The sequence below is a fragment of the Hordeum vulgare genome, chromosome 5H (genome assembly GCF_904849725.1).
Source record: "Hordeum vulgare subsp. vulgare chromosome 5H, MorexV3_pseudomolecules_assembly, whole genome shotgun sequence".
Classification (NCBI taxonomy): Eukaryota; Viridiplantae; Streptophyta; class Magnoliopsida; order Poales; family Poaceae; genus Hordeum; species Hordeum vulgare.
The window spans coordinates 312,737,136-312,749,409 of record NC_058522.1 but is presented as its reverse complement, the minus strand read 5'-3'; positions in this window follow the sequence as shown (position 1 = coordinate 312,749,409).

Here is a 12,274-nt window from a genome sequence, read left to right as displayed (position 1 = left end):
GCTCTTTTCTTTTATCAGTGGAATAACTGGCTAGGACCCATATGCAAATAAAATAATTGCAGAAAGGCCCCTGGCAGGAAAAACCACCACATCTTTTTACCCGCAACTCCGATCAAGGTGATTCCAAAGCCCACGTCTTTGTCTCATCGAGCCCGTCATGTTGTTCACGCAGTGGAAATGGCCATTTTGCCCTTGCCCGTGAACTTCCCCTCCGAGAGAGAACTGTTTCCGGCAATCAATCCCGTGGACTCTCCGCACTTCTTCCCGATGGTTCCTTCACCCCGAGGCAAGCCACAAGTCTCATTTTCATAATTGCATTGCAATATCATAGTTTAACCAATTACTTTAGTCGCAAGTATATTTATAGTATGGATTAGATTATGCAATGTTTGAATGAACTCTTGAATAGGTGACTATCATATTGAGTACGGGATTGTTAATAACTAGTATTTCACCCACTAGTTGATGCCATGACGTTGGAGATTACTGTCTACGATTACTTTGGTTTCATCCGGCAGTTTGTGGATATGAATCGTAGCAGTGGCTTCAGCTTATTGGATAGTGGATTACTATGACATCAGAGTGTCAGCTATGACAGAAATATTATTTGGGGATAAGATAATTAGTTGGTTGATCGAGAGTCACCTGTCCGGGCTTATTCGTGCAGCCACATTTGTCGGTATGGGACGGCCTTGACTTGGTCTGATTGTGTGCTCTTTCACCAGTACCTCCAAAGCGGGAAGGTTATGCGCGCGCGCTGCCCTGGCCCGGTAGGCGGCGATAACCTTGTGAGCCCAGTTGAGTTGTTTTGGGCCCGTCCCTGTTTGGGATAGTTTAGTTTGGCCACGACGGTGGCAGGTGTCATGAGGACACAGGGGCCACCCAGGGCAGGACTCCGGGGGAGGATGAATGTCGGTGGTACGATGGGAGAGTCACGGATCAGGCAGGTTTCGTTGGAGCAACACTGGTCCACCCGAATGGGATCACAAGGTTAGTGCTCCATGATGTGGGTAAAGTGTGCAACCTCTGCAGAGTGTCAAATCTATTCGAATAGCCGTGTCCACAGTATTGGAAAGCCCGTCCAGACCTCAGTAGGTGGTCAACCGTAATTGTGATATTAATGATGGAAGAACTTGTCTGAGTATGATAGCAGTTGGGCATCATGCCGGTGACATGTCTTGCTGTCGGTCTTGAGGATATTCGCCGAAGTTCTTGGTGAGACCACGAGTTGGTCACGAGAGTACGGTGAGAGTAGTCTGGTATAGTTATTTTCAACTACCCCTTCGGTGATGATAAATCTTTAGCTAACCTTGATTGCTATGATGTTGTCTTGCCTTAATGTTGATGTTTGTTGTGAGCATGCGAGTACATTCAAAGTACTCACCTGGCGTGTCATGCCAGTTTGCAGGTCATGGCATGATTGCTTGTCGAGGATTCCGAGTTGTGAGCTAGGATACGCGTTCCAGCCAGAGTCCGTGCGGAATGGAGTTCATCACAACGGTGGTTGTTCCGCTGCTAGCGTAGAATTACCCTAGGCAAGTGTAGTATCGCCGTGGCGATATAATCCATGTGACCTTGTAACCTTTTCCATAGTAATAAAGAGCTGATTTTTTCTATGCCAATGGTGTCGTATTCCAGAAGACTTGTCCCTGGGCTGGAATACGGGGCATTCCGGTTTCCTCTAAGCCGGGGTGCCACATCTTGCGTGTGCGTAGGAAAGTTTTTGTTTCTGATGCAACGTTCCCCAATAGTGGTATCAGAGCTAGGTTCATGAATAGATGATATCTCGAGTAGAACACAAAAGAGTTTGGGCATTGATGTTCAATGCGCTACCCTCCTTAGTATTTTCTTGATTCAGAGGTATTGTTGGATTGAAGCGGCCCGGACCAGCATTACTCGTATGCTTATGAGAGACCGGTTTCATCGTCTAACATGTGACTTCTTGGATAAAGATGACTGGCGGGTGTTTGTTTCTTCAACTTTAGTTGAATTGGATTTGACCGAGGTGATCCTTGGATAAGGTTAAATAGCAGTTTGCATATCATCGTTGTGGCTTTGCGTAAGTAAGATGCAATCATACTAGATACACATCGCAGCCATGTAAATTTTGCAACAACAAATCAGAGGAGATCTAACTTTTTTTGCAGGGTATGCATGTGATGTGATATGGTCAAAGACATGATATGATACATTGGATGTATGAGATGATCATGCTATAATAGTTAAAATATCGACTTGCATGTCGATGCTACGGCAATCGGCAGGAGCCATAGGGTTTTCTGTAATTATTTTGCACTTGGTGATGCTTTGCTTTATCGCTAGTAGTATCTTTAGTAGTAACATCATAGTTAGTGCGACAACCTCGATGGCAGCATGATGATGGAGATCATGGTGTGGCGCTGGTGAAGATGGAGATCATGCCGGTGCTGTGGTGATGGAGATCAAGACGCACAAGTTCATGGCCATATCATGTCACTTATGATTTGCATGTGATGTTAATCCTTTTATGCACCTTATTTTGGTTAGGACGACGGTAGCATTATAAGGTGATCCCTCACTAAAATTTCAAGATAAAATTGTGTTCTCCCCGACTGTGCACCGTTGTGACAGTTCATTGTTTCGAGACACCACGTGATGATCGGGTATAATAGACTCTAGGTTCCCATACAATGGGTGCAAAACAGTTGCACACGTGGATCACCCAGGTTAAACTTGACGAGCCTAGAATGTACAGATATGGTCTCAAAACACAATACAGCGAAAGGTCGTGCATGAATCATATAGTTGATATGATCAACATGGAGATGTTCACCATTGAAACTAAACTCAACTCACGTGATGATCGGACTTGAGACCGTGAATTTGGATCATGCGACTCGAATGACTAGAAGGATGTCAATTTGAGTGGGAGTTTATTAGTAATATGATTAGCTAAACTCAACTATCTTAAACATAGTCAAAGTAATCTTTGGAGAATTTTATGTTGTAGATCAATGGCTCGCGCAGCAGCAACCCTGAATTTTAATGCGTTCCTAGAGAAAGCTAAGCTGAAAGATGATGGACACAACTTTGTTGATTGGGCCCGTAATCTGAGGCTTATCCTTACGGCTGCCCAAAAGCAATATGTCCTTGATGCGGCGCTGGGTGATGCACCACGCGAAACGGCGACCCAAGACATTATGAACGCTTGGCAGTCGCGTAAGGATGACTACTCATTAGTTCAATGTGCAGTTTTGTATGGCTTAGAACCGGGACTTCAAAGACGTTTTGAATGTCATGGAGCATATGAGATGTTCCAGGAATTGAAGTTTATCTTTGAGAAGAATGCCTGGATCGAGTGGTATGAAACCTATGATAAGTTCCATGCTTGCAAAATGGAGGAGAATGGGTGTGTCAGTGAACACATACTCAGAATGTCTGGGTACTCTAACCGTCTAGGTGAGCTGGGGATTGCTATCCCGCAAGAGGCTATCACTGACATAGTTCTTCAGTCACTGCCACCTAGCTATAAGAGCTTCGTGTTGAACTATAACATGCAAGGGATGAATAAGTCACTTGCCGGGCTGTTTGCGATGCTGAAAGTCGCTGAGTCAGAAATCTAGCAAGAGCATCAAGTGTTGATGGTCAATAAGACCACTAGTTTCAAGAAAAACGACAAGGGCAAGAAGGGTAACTCCAAGAAGAGTGGCAAGGCAGTTGCCCCTCCGACGAAGAAACCCAAGGCTATACCCAAGCCGGAAACCGAGTGTTATTATTGCAAGGGGACTGGTCACTTGAAGCGAAAATGCCCCAAATATCTGGCTGATAAGAAGGCGGCCAACGCCAAACAAGGTATATTTGGTATACATGTTATTGATGTGTACCTCACCAGCTCTCGTAGTAGTGTGTGGGTATTGGATAGCGGTTATGTTGCTCACATTTGCAACTCGAAACAAGAACTGTGGAATAAACGAAGGCTGGCGAAGGATGAAGTGATGATGCGCGTGGGAAATGGTTCCAAGGTTGATGCGATTGCCATCGGCACGATCTCACTTCAGTTACCATCAGGAGTAGTGATGAACATGAATAAATGTTATTCAGTTCCTGCATTAAGCAAGAACATTATATCTAGATCTTGTTTATTGTGAGACGGTTACTCATTTAAATCAGAGAATAATGTTTTTTCTATTTATATGAGTAATGTCTTTTATGGTCATGCACCCAATGTGAGGGGTTTATTCATGTTGAATCTTGATAGTGATGATACACATATACATAACACTGAGACCAAAAGATGTAGAGTTGATAATGATAGCACCACTTTCTCGTGGCACTATCGCTTAGGTCATATTGGTGTAAAACGCATGAAGAAACTCCATGTTGATTGACTTTTGGAGTCACTTTATTTTGAATCACTTGACACATGCAAACCATGCCTTATGGGCAAGATGATTAAGACTCCGTTCTCCGGAACAATGGAGCGTGCAAGTGACTTGTTGGAGATCATACATACTGATTTATGCGGACCGATGAGCATAGAGGCGTGCGGCGGATATCGTTATTTTCTCACCTTCACTAATGATTTAAGTAGATATGGTTATATTTACTTGATGAAGCACAAGTCTGAAACGTTTGAAAAGTTCAAGGAATTTCAAAGTGAAGTTGAAAATCATCATAACAAGAACATCAAATTCCTATGATCTAATCGAGGAGGTGAGTATCTGAGTTACGAGCTTGGTGCTCACTTAAGACAATGTGGAATTGTTTGACAATTGACACCGCGTGGAACACCACATCGTAATGGTGTGTCCCAACGTTGTAATCGTACTTCATTAGATATGGTGCGTTCTATGATGTCTCTTATCGATTTGCCATTACTGTTTTGGGGCTATGCATTGGAAACATTTGCATTCACTTTAAATAGGGCACTATAAAAATCCATTGAGACGACACCATATGAACTGTGGTATGGCAAGAAGCCAAAGTTGTTGTTTCTTAAAGTTTGGGGATGTGATGCTTATGTCAAAAAGCTTCAGCCTGAAAAGCTGGAACCCAAAGCAGAAAAGTGTGTCTTCGTAGGTTACCCAAAAGAGACAGTTTGGTATACCTTCTATCTTAGATCCAAGGGCAAAGTGTTTGTCGTTAAGAACGGAACTTTTCTTGAGAAAGAGTTTTTCTCAAAAGAATTGAGTTGGAGGAAGGTAGAACTTGATGAGGTTGTAGAACCTTTGCTTCAACTAGATGGTGGCGCAGGACAGAAAGAATTTTTTGTCGAGGCTACACCAGTTGAAAAGGAAGCTAATGATGATGATCATGAAACTTCGGATCAAGTTGCTATCAGACCTCGTAGGTCAACAAGGTCACGTACCGCTCCTAAGTGGTACGGGAATCATGTCTTATCAATCATGTTGTTAGACAACAATGAACCTACGAGCTATGGAGAAGCAATGGTGGGCCTGGATTCCAACAAATGGTTAGAGGCCGTGAAGTCTGAGATAGGATCTATGTATGAAAACAAAATATGGACTTTGGAAGTATTACCTGAAGGCCGAAAGGCCATTCATACAAATGGATCTTTAAGAAGAAGACGGACGCGAATGGTAATGTGACCATCTATAAAGCTCGACTTGTGGCAAAAGGTTTTTCACAAGTTCAAGGAGTTGACTACGATGAGACTTTCTCACCATTAGCGATGCTTAAGTCCGTCAGAATCATGTTAGCAATAGCTGCATTTTTCAATTATGAAATTTGGCATATGGATGTCAAAACAATTTTCCTTAACGGGTTTCTTAAGGAAGAGTTGTATATGATGCAACCGGAAGGTTTTGTCGATCCAGAGAATGCTGACAAAGTGTGCAAGCTCCAGCGATCAATTTATGGAGTGCTGCAAGCATCTCAGAGTTGGAATCAACACTTTGATGAGGTGATCAAGGCGTTCGGGTTTATACAAGTATTTGGAGAACCTTGTATTTACAAGAAAGTGAGTGGGAGCTCTATGGCGTTTCTAATATCATATGTGGATGGCATATTGCTGATTGGAAACAATGTAGAACTTTTGGAAAGTGTAAAGGATTACTTTAATAAAAGTTTTTCAATAAAGGACCTGGGAGAAGCTGCTTACATATTAGGCATTAAGATCTATATAGATAGACCAAGACGCCTAATAGGACTTTCACAAAGTACATACCTTGATAAGATTTCGAAGAAGTTCAAAATGGAACAATCCAAGAAGGGGTCCTTACCTGTGTTACAAGGTATAAAATTGAGTAAGACTCAATGCCCAGTGACTACAGAAGATAGAGAAACGATGAGTGTCATCCCGTATGCTTCAACCATAGGGTCTATCATGTATGCAATGTTGTGCACTAGACGGGATGTCAGCCTTGCCATAAGTATGGCACACAGGTTTCAAAGTAATACAGGATTGGAGCACTCGACAGTGGTCAAGAATATTCTGAAATACCTGAAAAGGACTAACGAAATGTTTCTCGTTTATGGAGGTGACGAAGAGCTCGTCATAAGGGTTATGTCGATGCAAGCTTCGACACTGATCCGGATGACTCGAAGTCACAAACTGGATACGTATTTATTCTTAATGGGGGTGCGGTAAGCTAGTGCAGTTCCAAGCAAAGCGTCGTAGTTGATTCTACATGCCAAGCGGAGTACATAACTCCCTCAGAGGCGGTTAAGGAGGGTGTCTGGATGAAGTAGTTCATGACAGATCTTGGAGTTGTGCCAAGTGCACTGGATCCAATAAATTTGTTCGGTGACAACACTGGTGCCATTTGAAAAGGATGTGGATGTCGCCTAGAGGGGGGTGAATAGGCGCTTTAAAATAGTTAAGGTTTAGGCTTGAACAAATGCGGAATAAAACTAACGTTTAATATGTCAAGCACAAAACCTACAAACAACTAGGCTCACCTATGTGCACCAACAACTTATGCTAAGAAAGATAAACAACTAAGTGATAGCAAGATATATTACAATAAACAATATGTCTATCACAGAGTAAAGTGCATAAGTAAAGGGTTCGGGTAAGAGATAATCGAGGCACGGGGAGACAATGATGTATCCCGAAGTTCACACCCTTGCGGATGCTAATCTCCGTTAGAGAGGTGTGGAGGCACAATGCTCCCCAAAATGCCACTAAGGCCACCGTAATCTCCTCACGCCCTCGCACAATGCAAGATGCCGTGATTCCACTAAGGGACCCTTGAGGGCGGTCACCGAACCCGTACAAATGGCAACCCTTGGGGGCGGTCACCGAACCCGTACACGAGGCAACCCTTGGGGGCGGTTACCGGTACCCGTACAAATTGCTCGGGGCAATCTCCACAACCTAATTGGAGACCCCGACGCTTCCCGGAGCTTCACACCACAATGATTGAGCTCCGAGACACCACCAAGCTTCTAGGACGCCAAAGCATCCACGAAGAACAATATCAAGGGTACTAAGTACCAAAGGTAGTAAGCTTCTCAACTTCTCACTTCCACGTATCACCGTGGAGAACTCAAACCGATGCAACTAATGCAATGGCAAGAACACACGAAGTGGTCAAGTCCCTCACACTCAAATCCCTCCACAACAACAAAAGCTATGGAGAAATATGAGAGGAAGAACAAGGAGCTCACAAAGAACTCCAAGATCAAGATCCAAGGGGTTCCCCTCACATAGAGGAGAAAGTGATTGGTGGAGATGTGGATCTAGATCTCCTCTCTCTTTTCCCTCAAGAACAAGCAAGAATCATTGGAGGGATTGAGAGTATTCAAGCTCTAAGAGTGTCAACAATGGAGGTAGAACAAGAGCTCAACAGATGGATAAGGCCAAGGGGGAAGAAGACCCCCTTTATATAGTGGGGGAAGGAATCAGACCGTTACCCCCACTTTCTGCCCGAGCTCCAGCGGTACTACCGCTGGCTGCAGCGGTACTACCGCTGGCACTCCAGCGGTACTACTGCTGGCCCCTGGTAGTGCAACGGCACTACCACCGCCAAGAAAGTCTTCGCAAAAAGGTCCGTCCACGAACAACCGCTAGGCAGGCGGTACTAAGCTCCTGGAGCGGTACTACCGCTGACCAGGGGCGGTACTACCGCCAGCCAGCGGTACTACCGCCAACTCTAGCGGTACTACCGCTAGGTCCAGCGGTACTACCGCTCGCCACTGAAACAGCCATAACTTTCGCATACGAGCTCCGAATCGAGCAAACCCAAGCTTGTTGGATTCAGGACGACAAGGGCTATCCAAACAGCGACCATGCGGTTATGAATATGCCAAAGATATAGAGATGTGAGTCCTCTATGAATGAAGAGCCGGCAAAAACTCCAACATTGAAAACATCATAGTAGATGCATATGGACTCCGTTTTTGATGAACTCGAGCTTGTCACGAAGATGACCATAAGATCTAAAACTCACAAAGAGAAACACCAAACAAGAACCAAGAAGTATGATGCAAGGATGCAAATGGTTTGAGCTCTCAACGAATGATACGATCAAGCTACTCACTTGAGATCCCCCTTGATAGTACAACAATCTATCCTAAACAGAAAACCTATCAAGGGCAAACCTATACCTTGCACATCGTCCTCTTGAGCTAGATGATGATGATCTTGGCTTCCTCAAGATGGACCACCTTTCTTGATTGTGTTGGCTTGATGAAGACTAGTTGATTGCTCCCCCATACTCACTATGGGTGAGCCACTCTTCAGCATATCTTCACAAGTCCATTGCCACCACAATGGACGGCAAGCTTCAAGCATGATATCTTCGTGCTGATCCACTTGAACTTGCACATCGCAATCTTGATGACGATCACAACTTGACGTCATACTTCATGGGTTGTATGAGATCTTCCCTTTGACGCAAGCCCATGGAAACACACCTAACCCCCACATAGAACTCTCACGAAGACCATGGGTTAGTACACAAATACGTAATGGACAATGCTTACCATACCATGGGATCACTTGATCCCTCTCGGTACATCTTGTATGCTTTGTGTGTTGATCATCTTGATTTACTCTTTGTCTGAGATCTTGATCAACCATGTGTCTCTATGACCATTCTTTGGATAATACCTTGAATACCATCTTGGTCATCATATAAACTCCTTGAACCCAACAGATGGACTTCAAGAAGTGCCTATGGACAAATCCTATAAATGTAACTTAAGGCAACCATTAGTCCATAGGAATTGTCATCAATTGCCAAAACCACATATGGAGATATATGCTTTAACACCATTGCTCTAGCCAAGGGACCAATGTTTCAAAAGAGGACCACACACATAAAACGATGCTTCAATGCCATCCATGATTACATCAAGGAGGAGAACATAAATATTTGCAAAGTGCACACGGATCTGAATGTTGCAGGTCCGCTGACTAAGCCTCTTCCACGAGCAAAACATGATCAACACCAGAACTGTATGGGTGTTAAATTTGTTACATTGTAAATCACATAGAAATGTGAAGCTAGATTATTGACTCTAGTGCAAGTGGGAGACTGTTGGAAATATGCCCTAGAGGCAATAATAAAATAGTTATTATTATATTTCCTATTTCAAGATAATCGTTTATTATCCATGCTATAATTGTATTGAATGGAAACACAAATACATGTGTGGATATATAGACAAAACAATGTCACTAGTGAGCCTCTAGTTGACTAGCTCATTGATCAAAGATGGTTAAGGTTTCCTGGCCATAAACAAGTGTTATCAGTTGATAACGGGATCACATCATTATGAGAATGATGTGATGAACAAGACCCAAACTATAAACGTAGCATGTGATCGTGTTATTTTGTTGCTATTGTTTTTTGCATGTCAAGTATACATTCCTATGACCATCAGATCATGTAACTCACTGAGACCGAAGGAATTCCTTGTGTGTATCAAACATTGCAACGTAATTGGGTAACTATAAAGGTGCTCTACAGGTATCTCCGAAGGTGTCCGTTGAGTTAGCATGGATCAAGACTGGGATTTGTCACTCCTTATGACGGGGTGGTATCTCGGGGCCCACTCGGTAATACAACATCACAAACAAGCCTTGCAAGCAATGTGACTAAAGAGTTAGTCACGGGATCTTGTATTACAGAATGAGTAAAGAGACTTGCTGGTAACAAGATTGAAATAGGTATGGAGATACCGACGATCGAATCTCGGGCAAGTAACATGTCGAAGGACAAAGGGGATGATATACGGGATTAACTGAATCCTCGACATAGAGGTTTAGCCGATAAGATCTTTATAGAAATGTAGGATCCAATATGGGCATCAGGTCCCTCTATTGGGTATTGACTGGAGAGTGTCTAGGTCATGTGTACATAGTTCTCGAACCCGCAGGGTGTGCACACTTAAGGTTCGGTGACGTTTCCGTATAGTTGAATTATTGATGTTGGTAACCGAATGTTGTTCGAAGTCCGGAATGAGATCCCTGACGTCACGAGGGTTTCCGTAATGGTTCGGAGATGAAGATTGATATATAGGAAGTATCCATTTGGCTTCCGGAAGATTTTCCGGCATTACCGGTAAAGTATCGGGAGTGATGAATGGGTTCTGGAGTTCCACCGGGAGGGGCCACCCACCCGGGAGAGAACCAAAGAGGCCCAAGGGTGGCGCACCATCCCTTAGTGGCCTGGTGGCCAGCCCAAGAAGGCCACTTCGGCCGAAAGAAGGAGAAAGGAAAGGAGAGGAGGCCAAACCGAATTGGGGAAGGAGGACTCCTCCTTCCAAGTTGTGTTGGAGGAGGACTCCTCCCTCTCCTCTTGCACCGTCCAACCCTAGGGTTTTTTCCCTAGGATTTTGGCACCCCTCTCTCCCTCCACTACTTTGTGACACCTCGTAGCTAGTTCGGTACGACATGGCGAAGCCCTGCCGGAGTAGATCCACCACTATCACTGCCACACCGTCGTGCTGCCAGAGAATTCAGCTACCTCTTCGTCTCTCTTGCTGGATCAAGAAGGCGGAGATCGTCATCAAGCTGTACGTTTGTTAAACGTGGAGGTGTCGTCCATTCAGTACTAGATTGGGACAGAGTTCGTGGGACGCTTGCGATTCGGATCACGAAGACGTTCGACTACATCGACCACGTTTCTTAACACTTTCCGGTCAGCGATCTACAAGGGTATGTGGATCCAATCTCCCCTCTCGTATATGATCATCACCATGATAGGTCTTGCGTATGCGTAGGAAATTTTTTGTTTCTCATGCAACGTTCTCCAACAAGTGATAGATGTCCAGGGAAGGTATAAAAACACTTTCATCAAGATCATTGGATGTTAAACTTGATTCTTTGCAATAGATTTATGATATGAAGATAGTGATATGTGAGTTATGTTGATGAGTAATTATGCTTTAGCAAGAATATTGGTGTTAAGATTTGTGATTCCCTAAGCATGCACATGAAGTCAATAATTATGCTATGAAATTATATCCTACTTGTGTTGCATTATTCAGTGTTAGTTATGTTTAATGTTCACTCATGATGGTTTTCGTTCCTTGGTTGGGCGCTTCTCAATCTATTTGCTAGCCTTCACTTGTACTAAGCGGGAATATTGCATATGCATACAAATCCTAAACCCAAAGTCGTGCCAAATGAGTCCACCATACCTACCTATATGCGGTATTTTCAACGTCGTTCTAAGTAAATTTGCAAGTGCCAACTCTAATGTTCAAAATAAATTTCTGTTTTCTATGCCCGTACAGCTCATGAAGCGGTAAGGGGTGGCCAATATCTTCCATGTTAAATAGGTTATTCTCAAGATGAGTGTTTATTCATTTGTCATTGCATGAGAGTATGACGGTAATAGGGATGCCCATTCCCGAAATGCAAAGAAAACTTATTTTATATTGGAAAATAATAAATTCCTTGGAAAGTGTTAGTATGGACGGTACCCGTGGATGCGGCTAGCCGTGGAGTGTCAAAGAATGGTGGAAAAAGGAATAAACTTTATTTTCAATTTGAAAACCGCCTATGATTTGTTTAGCATGGAAGATATTGCGAACTCTTAGTCGTTTTCGTTGACAGGAAAAGCATACCACCCAAAGTATTTTATATTTAAAATTTTCACTTTGAGATCTCGCACCTCTACAAATCTCTACTTCCCTGTGTGCAGGGCCTATATATTTACTTTATGCAATTTTTATTTTTGAATTTGAGTCTAGAGCTTCAATTATAAAGCACCAACTAGGGCACACTATTATCATACTTGAGCATTAGATGTAGCTAATATTTGGGTGTGTTGCATGAATGGATCAATGATGGAGCATGATGGGCTAGGGATAATGTTCT